We start from the raw sequence: 11,863 nt of genomic DNA on the forward strand, positions 1-11,863 counted from the left end.
GCCGTAGATTTTTAAAGAGCCGAAGATTTTGAAAAGCCGTTCTAGATTTTGAAAAGCCGAAGATTTTGAAAAAGCCGATGAATTTGAAAAGCCGACGATTTTGAAAAGCCGAAGATTTTGAAAAGCCGAAGATTGTAGAATTTATAATAATCGGCGGGATTGTCAAAGCCGAAGATTTATTTGTATCCATGTATTTCTAAGGGGAAATAATAATAATAATAATAATAATCGGGGGTTCACTGTGGCTTTCCATACTGTGGCTTTCCATAATCATGACTATAAATAACTTTTTATAAAACTTTGAATTCTTCGAAATACTGAGGATTTTTCTAGCTCAGAAAACATTACATTTGCTGTATAACAAATTTTTTTGTGATTGTTAACCCAATGCTCCCCAACCTCGTTTTTTTCGAGCGACACTGATGGAGTCTTTTGGAGACGAAACAAGCGTCTGACGTACACAATTGTAAGCCTGGAATGTTTGACGAGTTTATTTATATATATAATTTACATAACAGCAAAAAAAAAGTATGACGCACGCAAGTAAATAAATTTACCGACAATTTTAATATTAAACATGACAATAAATAACACAAACTATTGCATATTAGTTTTCATTCGCTTTTTAAGATTATATTTTTGTTAATATGCAGAATTAAACACATTCACTTATCTAGCTGCTAAATATGTGTATGTAATTTCACTTCAATGATCACCAAACTGTCTATTGTCAGTCCTTACTCGACCAATATTTGTTCGATTGTATATTACTGCAGGATGCGGGCATGTACTTCTATCAGTCTGTGGTTCGTCCGTATATTGCGCTTACTATTTTAATTTTGGAAAGATACGATAGGAAAACAAAGGATAAGGGTTTCCATCCTTGACACAAATCAGTGCACGCACCACAAAAACACATTCAAAAAAGTAATAAATGCTGTGCGTCTAATTAAATGTTTAGTACACAAACTGACCTAACATTAAGAGAATGACGTGGCACACATGAAATTATTTCAAGAATAAAAAATCAACAGCTTACAGAATGAACATATAATGTATGACAATTCATCATCACAAACAATAACATCTTCTTCAAACAAGAATGTGTCATTAGTACATGGATTTCCCACAGCAGAAACTGAAATACAAAACAAAAACATTATTCATTATATCACATTATCAAAACAATTATTTGTGGTGAATCAACGTCTTAGACAGTATTTTTTTAAACGAAATGGAATAAACCCAAATCGTACGTAATTTTGTACAGATTTTTTTTTCCAGGAATGTGATCTACAGAGTACTATTTTTTTTACCAAATATGAAATAAGTTCCGGAACGAATATCATAGCTCCAAGAATTTTGTTTCAGTAGATATTAAAAGTTTTAAATAAGGTCCTGTGATATTAGTTTTAGACCAATATGTACATAATCAAAGAAATCAATGAATAAGTTCTTCTCAAACTTACATGTATTTTCACTGAAATAAGTACCTATGCAACATATTGCACAGCGAAACATTTTCTTGTTACTCTTAAATTATAATGCAGCAAGCTAAATGCTGTACTAAGTGTGCTGACATGAGATACTAGTGCAATTGTAGGCATGACTGTAAAGTTCTACATGATAAACCGATGGTAATGTATCATAATTTGTTATCTATGTTTTATGTGGTATTCCTCCTTGGTTCCTGTTAACTGTCATGGCCCTATGTTCTACTATTACATGTGCTTTTCATGGAACAGTTTCAAAAGAGTGTGTCCTTTGTTTCTTCGTGTCTCTTTGGAATAATTGATCAGTCATTTTGTCCTTTTCATATTAGTTCATATGTTCATCTTTAACTATACTTTATTTTTTCTGAAATATTTTTCTTATTCTAATCTTTTCTGGCTCAAAAGTGGCACTGTCATTTTGATATTTTTTACGTATATAATTAAACATTTGCTATTGCTAGTCCACAAGATCCTAATTGGACGATTTACATTTTTTATTTATTATATTATCAATATAATATACTTTTTTTTTTATAATGCACTTGAATGATTACTTCAAACTCTCTGATGACAAATGTTCAGTATATAAAAATAACTTGTTCAACCAGTAAAACATATTTCACAGACTAGGAACTTATTTTACCAGGGGAGGAACAAATTTCACAAACCCAGAACTTATTTCACCAGGTAAGAAACAAATCTCATAAACCTGGAACCTATTTTTCTAGGTAGGAAAACATTTCACCAACCCGGTACTTATTTCACCAGGTAAAGTTTAGAACTTATTTTATAGAGATGGAACAAATTATATTGAAATTTCCTATGAAAAAATGTTCTCCCAGAACATATTTCCTGTGATATTAGTACCACTGGAACTTTTTTCACAGGAACACATTTTGGCTCACACTTACTCTTCATGAGCACATAAGATTATCCCAGTTGTGGTGGGGTTCGTGTTGCTTATTCTTTAGTTTTCTGTGTTGTGGTTTGTTTGCTGTTGTGGTCTGTTAATCTTTTCTTTTTGATAATTAGCCATGGCGTTGTCTGGTGTTTTTTTTTTTTTTTTTACTTTGAGTTTGATTGTCCCTTTGGTATCTTTTTTCTCTTTTTTAGAAACCTTGTTGATAGATATTTCGTATCAGCATCAGCCCCACAAATAAGAGTATGGTCTTGAGATGTCAATTCTAGGAACAGACGTTATTTCACATTTTAAATACGTTTAATAGTGTGTTGTTTTTTTTATTATTTGTATGTATTTTTAAGTAATAATGTTATAACTATTTTTTAGTTTTATAATTTTTGACGTGGCTGGGTATTGATACATCAAGTTCTTGTCTTATTGTACTATATATATATGGTCATGTTCTTGTACTATTGTCTATCATTTTAACTTGTTTGTTTTGTACATAGAGTATGTGTTGATATAGTTGGTTGTTTTATGGTGATTATTGAGGTATTATCCCAGGTTTAATCCTCCATTTTCTACATATGAAAATGCTTGTACCAAGTCAGGAATATGAACCTTGTTTCTCATTCGTTTAATTAATTATAAATTTATAATTGTCATACTTTGAAGCGAATTTCTGCTTTTCATCAGAACACTCTATACAGAGGTAACTTTGTGTATAGATTTGTTTTATTTAGTAAGAAATATAAAAAGTAATATGTCTTTACAGTTTATAAACGTACCATATACATTACAGTCTATAAACGTACCATATACGATTAGCATTCCTATGATCAAAAGTCTGTGAATGGTTTTAATGTCCATCGTCATTTACTTTCTACAATACATAATATGAACATTAGAAATATAATATGTTATGTATCTCTGTATGCTTTTCTATTGAACTTGTATAGGTAGCATACGCATGTTCCAATTTAGCACATTTCCCTATTTCCCATTCCCAATTTAATAAGCTATAGAGTTTACATGAAATGACTATCATTATGTTTGAAATTAAGATAAAATCGTCATTATGCTTTACATCAAAGAAAACAACATAGGAAGAAATGGGACTTTGAAAGGTTTTTCTTTCATTATATTACAAGTGTGGACACAGATGAGTGTGGATAGTATATTTGGATGAATGACAGTGTTTTTTGACATAGAGTTCTCCGGGTTTTCCCAATAGATTTCTATGTCGAACTGTGGTGCACAATGATAGCCAAGCTGTGCCAAACACTTAAAATAGCCGTGTCTTTTATCTAATATTGAGTTTTAATGTTCAAGACTGTTATGAAGGGGACACTAACTTTAATCAGTACCAACCGTTCATAGATTTTATTTTTGATACAAATTGCTATTGATATCAAATTTACATATTTGCCAACATTCTTTGACTACTTCGTGTATATAATATGTACATTCCTGTAATTAAATTTTTTGCATGACCATCTTTCCATTCGGAAATTTCCTATCAACATTTGGAATAAATTCTATTTTGAATACACTAACATTTTTAACAATGATCCTTCAAGGAAACACGCTTGCTGAGAAGGTCCCAATGCTTCGGAGATTTACGGAAGAAACAGTAGATTGGAAATATTGCCAAATTATTCCGATAAAATGAGTTCCAAAATTTTTATTTCGGATAGCAGGAAAAGGTCAAAATAGGAAGAGGATCGATATCACAAAAGATGCATTTCTGTAAGGTGCGATTTAAATATGCGAGATGGTATCCGAGAACCTGAAAGAATGTTATATTTGTATGGTACTATTTATGTTCCTTTGAGGTCTTTATTCTTACTTGGGTTTGTCCACAAAAAACAGTAATTTTGTTCTTGATCTTCCCAGTATCATTAGGAAAAGATTGTGTTTAAATGTCGGAAGTGTTTTTATGAAGCTATATTATGGTAAACGAAATATGGCAGATACCAAAATATCAATATGCATGCATACATGCAATTTTCAAGATCATGGTGGTCTTATTGTTATTTTTGGATGTTTGACCATTTGATTTTAAGCTGTAACATGCCCAAGATTTAATGTCAATAGACCACGACCACCATGACTAAGGGGGTCGACGAACTACATGTCATGGATGAAATGTTGTAATTCTGACAAAAATACTAAATAATGTTGATTTACCATTACTGGTGTCCCTTAAACTGAACTAATCAGATTTCGCATATAAACTAACAAATGATTATTAGGGTCAGACCCCTTTATATCAAAAGAATGAGATACTAGTATACAAATGCTCCTCCAACTGTACTATAGAACACGTACAAACCACGTATCATTGTCGTCCCTCATAAGTGTTTCCTGTTACTTACAAAAATGCAAACAAACAGTACTCTCTCAAATTTATCATGTCCAACAATTGTAAATGGCCAAAAACCTGTCACTTGATAAAAACTTTAAGCTCATATATGTCCTCAATATTTATGTACAAAGTTTAACGTCATTCAATGATGGGTAAACATACACCAGATAAGCTAAATGGGATATGTGTTCCATGGGACACCGATGATAACCCTGTTTGCATATATTATTATAGAGGAGCTAAACTAAAAAACGGCAAAAGTGACACTACCCAATTCTGTGCTTAATCTGTGTTTTGTGGTAATACGCTTTGTTTACAAGTTTCATAACATTTGCTGGAGGCAACCTTAAGTTACAGAAGAAAACGAATAAATGGGGAATGTGTCCATGGGACAGAGATGATGCCCGCGCTTGCATATACTATTATGAAGGGACATAACTCGAAAACTGTAAAAGTGATGCTACGCAAATTTCTACTTGGTCTGAGTTTTGTGGTAATAAGAATTGTGTATACATTTCATAACATTTGGTTGAAGCAAACTGAAATAAGAGAACAGGAACGAAAAATCCTGCATTTTTTTTCATTTGTAAAGGGGCATAACTCTTGAACAGTATAAGCGACGACACTAAAATTCCATCTTGATCTGAGTTTTGTGGTAAAATGCATTGCGTATAAGTTTCGTAACATTTTGTTGAGTCAAATTAAAGTAAGAGAATGGAAGTTCAGCAATGTTTCCATTTGTAATGGACATAGCTCAAGAACGGTAAAAGTGACACCACCAAAATTCAAACTTGATCTGTGTTTTGTAGTTATAAGCATTGGGTGTAAGTTTCATAACATTTGGAAAACTAAAGATAGAAAACGGAAACCAATTTGGGGACGTACGGACGTACGTACAAACGAGTAAGGGTACAACTTAATGCCCCCTCTTCTACGGTGGGGGCATACAAATTCGTTAAATTTTCCATTTGAAAGGGGGCATAACCCTAAAACAGTTAAAGGGGGGCCATCAAAATTCAAATTTGATTTTATGTTTTGTGGTAATAAGCTTTGCATATTAATTTCATAACACTTGTGTAAGGCAAACTAAAGTTAGAGAATGGAAACAAAAACTTCAGCAATTTTTCAATTTATAAAGGAGCATAACTCTAGAATGTCAAAAGTGACGCTACTCGTATTCAAATATATCTGTGTTATGTATTAAAAAGCATGGTGTATAAGTTTCATAACATTTGGTTTAGGCAAAATAAAGTAATTGAACGGAAACCAATTTTGGGACATACGGACGTACGTGGCATGAAAAAAGCAAAATCACAAAAATACTGAACTCCGAGGAAAATTCAAACAGGAAAGTTCGTAATCAAATGACAAAAATCAAATGATAAAACTCATCAAACAAATGGACAACAACCGTCATTAATTTTCCCGACTTGGAACATGCATTTTCAAATGTAGAAAATGGTGGATTGAACCTGGTTTTATAGCGTTAAACCTCTCACTTGTATGACAGTCGCATCAAATTACATTATATTTACAACGATGTGTGAACAAAATAGACATAATAGTTAAAGTAGTCACAATATGGGTACAGCAGTCATCATTGTGTAACAAAACAAACAAATATATAACTAAAAAGCACAAAAAGCATCAATAAAATTTAAAAACCACATGCACGCTTCGCGTGTGTGACGTCAGACAATATGAAAGTTACAAAGGAAAATATTTAAAATAATTTTGTCGTTCAAAGTATTTTCAAAAAAAGTATAATTTCACATCGGGATACAGGTGGTATACAGGGTTAAAACAAACGGCGGATTAGGGTAAGTTTTAACACGCCCTCCTTTACGACTTTACGACCCGGAGGGTGGGGGCATAAAAAAGAATATCAACATAAAAATGATGGTAACTTGTGAAAGCTCTTTTTAACTTTTTATCAATATGATTATTAAAGTTTAAATTTTAGATGAAGGTATTTCACAAATATTAAGTTTTATCTTGCCAGTTTTTACTAGACTAGTTTTATAAAGCAAAGAAATATTCGTTTGACCAATATGTAAATAAACTCATCATAGATACCAGGATTTAAGATTTTATATATACGCCAGACGCGCGTTTCGTCTACAAAAGACTCATCAGTGACGCTCGAATTAAAAAATATTTAAAAGGCCAAATGAAGTACGAAGTTGAAGAGCATTCAGGACCAAAAATTCCTAAAAGTTTTGCCAAATATAGCTAAGGTAATCTATTCCTGAGGTAGAAAAGCCTTAGTATTTCAAAAATTTAAAGTTTTGTTAACAGTAAATTTATTATTATGAACACCTTGCAATTACCCTGTCCCATTGGTACATGCATTTCATATTGCATTACACAGTGTGACCTTCTACCTGGATGGATGATTTCTAAAATTTTACCTATTTCAGTGTATATAAAGTGCGAATCCAGCTAGTTCATTTTCACTGTCATATGCGGGTATGTCTATGTACAAACATAGTATTAAAGTTCAAATAAGTGTTATAAAAGCAACATAATATAGCATATCGATTTTTGAAAGCGATCCATTTTAACTATAGATGCGATGAATTATCACTGTTAGTGCAGTCATTTCTGATGTGGAATTTTCGAAGATGCGAGGAATTTTTATTGTAGAATTATGTGATAAATGCACTTGAAACAAATGAAAAAACTTAGTTGATGACTTTAGAATTTATGATAAATGTATTTTCAAATTGAAATACAAACTCTTCATTCATTCTTTACCAAATATATAGCTTTTCAAACTTGTAACAAAAACGCTTCTCAAAATGTCATATTGTATTCTTCAAATTACGTTTTTCCTTGATTAAAAAAAAAAAAATTAAAAGATATTTCTGTATTTTTTTTAAGTCAAAGATTGATATTGCGGAGTTTGAAAGAGGGACGAAAGATACCAAAGGGACAGTCAAACTCATAAATCTAAAACAAACTGACAACGCCATGGCTAAAAATGAAAAAGACAAACAGAAAAACAATAGTACACATGACACAACATAGAAAACTAAAGAATAAACAAAACGAACCCCACCAAAAACTAGGGGTGATCTCAGGTGCTCCGGAAGGGTAAGCAGATCCTGCTCCACATGTGGCACCCGTCGTGTTGCTTATGTGATTACAAATCCGGTAAATAGTCTAATTCGGTAGGTCACATTCATGAAAGGGAAGGGGATTGTAGTTACGATGTAAAGAAGATATCCGATATCATTTGTGAAACGGTTATTCCATAACGGTCAACCAACTCGTGATGGCGTCCGTAAAATTTACGAAGGGATGATTTCAACTTCACCATTTGGAACTCTTGGTTTAATAGCTTCCTTGTGAGCAGTAACCCTCTATCAAGAAAATCATGATAGGAAATGCAAGCACGGGAATATCGTATCAATTGGGAGATATATACCCCGTATGCAGGTGCTGCTGGAATGTTGCTACTTAGAAATGGAAAGTTCACAATTGGAAAGCTGAAATCATCTCTTTTGTCGTAAAGTTTTGTTTTCAACCGACCCTCATTGTCAATTTCTAGATGCAAGTCAAGATATTAAGTGCAGTCTGTGTTAAATAGAGACGAGTACATTTGAGGACGTTATCTTCCACGCAATAAATACACTTGCGAACAGAGAATTATGCATCTTGAAACGCAATGGTGACAGAAAAGCTTATAAAAGATTAACTTTCCCCAGTTGTACCCTCAACTGCTTCAATTTTCATATTCTGAAAAGACAGTTTTGGTAGAACAAATGTTCTTGACTCGATTGTTGCTTGCATGATTTTAACTGTGTAAGGTGACATGTTTTATTAGTATTATGTGTTTCTTAACATATACTTTTAACTCATTTTCTTCATTTTCTTCAAAAATAAAAAAAAAAGTCGTCTGTTTATTTACCATTCTACATCAAAAATTTCTGGCATATACAGTGAAAATGATATTTTAGGATCCGCACTTTACATATACTGTATTTGGTCAAACGAATATTTCTTTTCTTTATATTGTTGTTAATTAGTTATACACAATCGGAAGCATATAAATTGATAAATAATTTGTCTTGCAGACAATGAATGATTTGTATCTGCATGCATTTTACATCTATTCAGGCTATTTTAAAATTCATAAAGTAAAAATTCAAATCGAACTTTAATTTGCTTATAGTAGGCTTATTGGTTATTTCATGGACCTTTTTAACATTTAGATTTTCTTGAATCATGTTGGTAAATTTAAATGCCATAAAGCCATCATTTTTTTTCAAATTAAGCTCACGTAATAAAACATGCGCGAATGTTTACATTCGTTATAACAAGTCTTTCTAGATAAAGAATTTATCTTGTTCGGTGTGTCCACGGTAGGTATAGTGTCCGGCTAGGATCGTGGTTTTTCGAGTGATTTGATAGGGCTTTTTCGAGTGTGACCACTTGACCTATAATGGTTTACTTTTGTAAATTGTTATTTGGAAGGAGAGAGTTGTCTCTTTGGCACTCATACATCTTCCTATATATATATATCATATATGGTCCAACCATACCCGTACAGTTTGACCATATAAGTATACGCATATGGTCGTGACCATACGCGTATGGTCCTAATACTCATATGGTCCGGAACATAAGCATAGACAATTCGAATTGAGACGTACATACATATATTGTATAAGATGAGATACATATGTTTGCTCTTAAAAGAGTATAAATCTTAGATTTTTCATTATCTAAATGCTACAATTGTGAGGAGGAGTCTAATTCTGCAAATATAATAATTGGTCATACAGCAACTAAACACCATGATAACTTCCTTTTAATAAAAGAAAAGTGTCTTATAAGTGGAAAATATGAATATTAATCAAGACATTACAATGTTCTTCCTGGTGTCGTCCGAAACACTGGACAATCTAGCTGCTGATAGCATATAATATACACCTTTGTATTTGTCTATCATTGCTAAAGGATCATATTTAGGCTCATAAACTATTCATTTGAATTTCATTGTTGATTTTATCTGAAATTTTATTCTAATTTTGTGTTTAATGGCAAAAAAATGGGGTGTATTTTTATGTTTTTTTCACCACAAGAAATATTATTAACTGCATGTAAAATCAAAAGTAGCATGAAATGAAGTTGAAATGAATATGAGTTCCCTGCATACTGTTCTAGACACCATTTTGTTAAGGATCAAGTTATTTCTAAATGTACACTGGAAAGTAGTTGTATAGAATATTTACATTAAATTGAAGAAAAAAAAATCTTTTTGATATGTTGTTGATGACTTATTGGAAATATATGGTATTGTCCTTCACTTAATTACAGTTATAAACTAGAAAAAGTCATTTTTTAAAGTCTCGAATACCTTCAAATTTTCTGTAAAAAAAACCGGACCATTTGTCTAAAACCCCGGACGATTTCACAGTTGCTCTCGAAAAAAACCCGGACAATAACAAACACAGATTTTTTTTTTATTAAATACAAGGAAATTGAGCTTCTTTGTTGATCAAAACATATATAGTATTCAATATAAGATGGGTAGTAATGTTAAAAACTGTTATAATTCCGAAATATCCGTTAATTGAACTTATCGCATGTTTTATCACTCGAAAAAGCTCGAACTACACTCGAAACAAATGGACCAAATCACTCGAAAAAACACGATACTAGCCGGACACTATTCCTACCGTAGTGTCTTTAAAAGGAGAAAGTGTAAGATCCGTGAAGTTAAATTCCAGCGACGTTTCTTAGATAATGTTAATAAATTGAAATATTATTGCTACTAAAAGAGGATTATCATTTCACTATTGCAACTTCGAGCATAACCATGTGTCATATGTCCGAAAGACAGAGGCTAAAGAACTACGGGTACGGTCAAGGAAAAAGTCTGGAGGTGTATCTTGTATGCCTTCTTCCACCTCCCCGTGGTGAGCAGGGGACAACAGTTATATACATGTTATGATTGACAATTCATTACATTTGTAAAAGTGGCTAATGGAAGAGGTCTATTATGATAAATGAAAAATAACATGACTTGGATGGAGAGTTCTCCCATTGGCACTCATACCACATCTTCTTATATCTATTCACCTGTAATTTACCTGTAAAAAAAATCGGCGCAAATGAAAGAAAAAATCGGCACAAATGAAATGCAGATCGGCGCAAATGCAAAACGCCGGTAACTTCATTAATGAGAGTACACAAAAAATAAATCATATTTTTTTTATTTACATCTCGTAAATAAAGCACATTTAACTAACTAAAAACAATATAGATTATAAAATTTTAGCAAAAATGTTCATAAAAGATTAAAGCTCACAACAAAATTAAACTCAGAACAGTTTGATAAAAGGATAAGGAGAGAAACAACATTTACCTTTCGTATACTCCAGCAAACGTAAACAATACAAGATTCACAAATATTATATATAGTGAACTGGCGAAACTGTGCTGTCACGTTTTGTTTTCCGGAATGTTTATTTGATAGTTATGTAACATCTCAGTGCATATGATGCACCATGTGTTTTAAAATTGATTAACTGAAGTAACAATGCGAGGTTGAATTTGGGAATTGCCCTCTTTTCCTGTGTCAACATGCTTTTCTTGGAATCGCTATAGGCACACAATTAAATTCTACCTTAACTATAAGTTACACGTGTCAAGGGCGTATAAATAACAAACTAATATACTTCCTTGCATGTGTGTACTTAATACACGTTGGTTTGTATTTAAAACAAAATCGTGGGTGTACTTCTAACCCGAATAATCCAGTCGTTATATTACGATAACTTCGATCACTTCCTTGAGGACAATGACCGTAAGCGGGTGCTGTAATTATTCGAGTTAGTGTACTATTGTTTCCATATACTTAAACAAACCTAGCAGAAACGATCACATTTTTAAAGTACACAGGTATAAGCAATCACATGATTTATAAACATTCATTCTAATGCAACAACGTTTGTAGCGTTCATTTTGATTGGATAACGTCACATATTTACATGGCATCAACGCGTCGCCAGTAAACGTAAAATCTCCAATGGATGCCGTCGGAGCTTAAAGTACAATACAGTTATCTCCTAAATTGAGACCTTGTAAATT

At 32.4% G+C, this 11,863-nt stretch overlaps 1 long non-coding RNA gene across 1 annotated transcript; it reads right to left on the bottom strand.

Annotated features, from left to right (window-relative positions):
- Positions 1-543: 543 nt before the first annotated feature.
- On the bottom strand, positions 544-11,615 carry LOC139519108 (uncharacterized). The gene is made up of 3 exons (XR_011663516.1): positions 11,139-11,615; positions 3,210-3,277; positions 544-1,138 (listed from the first exon to the last, which is right to left on the bottom strand). It is a non-coding gene; the product is annotated as an uncharacterized lncRNA (long non-coding RNA).
- Positions 11,616-11,863: the final 248 nt, after the last annotated feature.

The sequence above is a fragment of the Mytilus edulis genome, chromosome 1, assembly GCF_963676685.1.
Source record: "Mytilus edulis chromosome 1, xbMytEdul2.2, whole genome shotgun sequence".
NCBI lineage: Eukaryota > Metazoa > Mollusca > Bivalvia > Mytilida > Mytilidae > Mytilus > Mytilus edulis.